The sequence below is a fragment of the Camelus ferus genome, chromosome X (assembly GCF_009834535.1).
Source record: "Camelus ferus isolate YT-003-E chromosome X, BCGSAC_Cfer_1.0, whole genome shotgun sequence".
NCBI lineage: Eukaryota > Metazoa > Chordata > Mammalia > Artiodactyla > Camelidae > Camelus > Camelus ferus.
In genome coordinates this window covers 71,700,119-71,702,947 of record NC_045732.1, presented here as the reverse complement: position 1 = coordinate 71,702,947, position 2,829 = coordinate 71,700,119, and positions in this window count along the sequence as shown.

Below are 2,829 nucleotides of genomic sequence, written 5' to 3'. Positions count from 1 at the left end.
GGCGTACTCGCCGATCTCCCCGGGCAGCAGCAGGCACACTGAGGTGTGGATCTCCCTGGAGGTGATGGTGAGGCTCTTGTTAGAGCGGGCCAGGCGCGCGGCCTCGCTGGCTATGCGCTCAAAGATGTCCTTAACGAACGAATCCATGACGCTCACGGCCTCCTGCGAGAGGCTCAGGCCTGTGTGCACCCGCTTCAGCACCCTGCGGAAGTAAGTGGCGAAACTGGTGAAGTCGCCTGCTGGGCGGCGGCGGCGGCGTTGGCGGCGTACGGGTGTCTTCTGTTTCAGCGTCTTTTGTTTCGGCGCCTTCTGCTTCGGCGCCTTCTCCTTTGGCGCCTTCTGCTTCGGCGCCTTCTGCTCTGGGCTCTTGGACTCAGCTTCTTTGCGCTCCTCGGTGTCCACGATCTCCTCCGAAGTGTGGGCGGACCGCGGCTCAGCCATGTCGGAGTGTCTCGCCTCCCCCACAGCTCAGAAGGAAGGGCAAAGGCAGCTGAGAGGACCGGTTTATCAAGCCTGCCTTGCCTGACGTCACGGCCAATCTGCAGATCTGATTGGATAGGATGCGGGGCAGGGAGCCGTGTCGCTAAGGCAGGCCATGTCACGTGTCCTTGGTTGCCCCGCGGCTTGGCCGCACATCAACCAATCCGAGTGGCAATCTGGTGACCTTTAAACTTTCCGTGACCCCCACCAGGTGACCTGTAAACTTTCCACGACCTCCACCAGAAAAGCTTTGCAACACGCAAGTTCATGTCGAAAAATGACATCCGTTCCCCTCAGCTGCTTTATGCCTGCCAGTTATCCGCGAGAACTTTACAGAGAGGTCAAACCCACGTCTCCTACGCGGACGGAAAATCACTTTGATCTCCCTGAGAGGGTCTGACCTCCGCAACCCAAGTGCGTGACGCCTCAGAATGACTGGCCCCCTGGGGGCCATTTGACTTGCACCCAGAACCTGCTCTCTTGGCGGCTGAGTGCGCGGCGGTGGCTTGAGGAGGAGCTGTCCGACTCGGTGAGCGGAGGGCGCCTCAAACTCGTAGACACGACTGACCAGCTCTTACCTGCAATTCTTATCAAAACCTTCAGTGAATCAGAAGAAAGAGAACGGCAAAACCGCATTCTCCACAGACGGAACCCTACAAAAGTGGGATACCTGTACAGAAATATTAAAAATATCTAGTATTTGCCAATTTTTTAATCGTTTTGTAAACATTCCCTACGTTCCCCCCAAATACCACACGTAGTTGATTTGCTGAAAAAACTGAGCTCTCAGTTGAAAGGAGCTATTTTTGTAATTCCTTAGAAACCTTTAGAGTGAGAGGAAAATAGTCAATTAAAGGGAACTTTTTAAAAAATTAAAAATATATTCCTTTCAAAAATCAGTAAGAATTCAAGCAAAACACATCTTTAACGTCTTTATAGAGAAATAAATTACAGATATTGAACCAAAGACGACTTAGGAATAACTGAAGAACTAGAAGTCTTCAATGAGCTATGATCCTAATGCTCATGCTCCCAAGTGTCCTGTGGGACCTTCAAGAAATGAACGGTTAATTCTACCTCTAATAAGGTAGCTCCCGTCATGAAAGGAAAGATTCTGTTTTTTATTACTAGAAACTATTATATGAAGACAAAACCATGGAAGAAAGTTTGCAACAGGGAATTATTTGGACTGTGATGACGATGATAATGTGAACCCTAACGTTTTCGGAGGACGCCCTTGTGATTACAAATTCTTAAGCAGATATTTTCCCTCACCCAAAATCAAGGACATGGAGTAGAATTCTTTGGGGATGGGGGGAGCATCTGCCTTTTCCATTAAGAAATGTCCTGTTTTTCATTAACGGTGCAGTCATTCTAGTAACTACATTTATTAAAGGTCTCAGTGGACTACTAATTTCTGTCACTTTTCACGCATAGCTGAGCGTTTTAATTAATATATATGAATACTTTTGTCAAGTTATTTTTCATGTTTTAAATGGAAAATGTTCTCATTTTCTTTTCCATTTATTGAGCAAATTAGAAGGGCAAGTGACCCTTTAAACTACTCTGCAACCTAAGAGACAACTGACCCTCATACTGGTGCCCTGGAGGTACCCCTCCATGGGTGTGTCCAGCAGGACAGGCAGACTTTTTACTTGTCGGCTCAGAACTCTCAAGCAGCAAGGCAGAAGTTATGTGTCCTCTTAAGGATTAGTTCTGTAATGGACATAACGTCACTTCTCCCATACTCCATTGATCAAAGACATTACAGGTCTACCAGAGTCAAAAAGAGGGGAAAACAGACAGGACTTTTCCGTTGGAGAAGCGTCCAGGAACAAGCAGCCTTTGTGAAGTCAATGAAAGGCATCATACAACACATGCTTCTCGAGATGCTGCTGGGTGCTACACACATGATATATCCGTAGCACAAAGTCCTGGTATCCTTGCACCTCAGTGTTAATCTAAGGAATACTTTCCCACTTTATTCACTGCTATATGGGTGACCGCAGGCATGCAGTGAATCCCTATAATCCAGGGCAGAGTTTTCACTCTAGTGGCATGAGTTTTCTGACCATTGTAGGCATTCCCTCCCACCCCTGGGTCCCTGGACATAGAGACACCGACATACAGATGGACAGAAAGGAGAATGTATCAAATGAGTAAATGTTAAAACAAACTCTACCAGAAACTGATCTCAATATCAGATTTATTTTGATTTCCACATTAATGATCTTATCTCCATACAAGATTATATCTGAGGTACTGGGGGTTAGGACTTCAATATAAGAACTTCAGGAGGGCACAATTCAACTTATATGTAATATGAAACCTGAACTGTGGATCGGCACA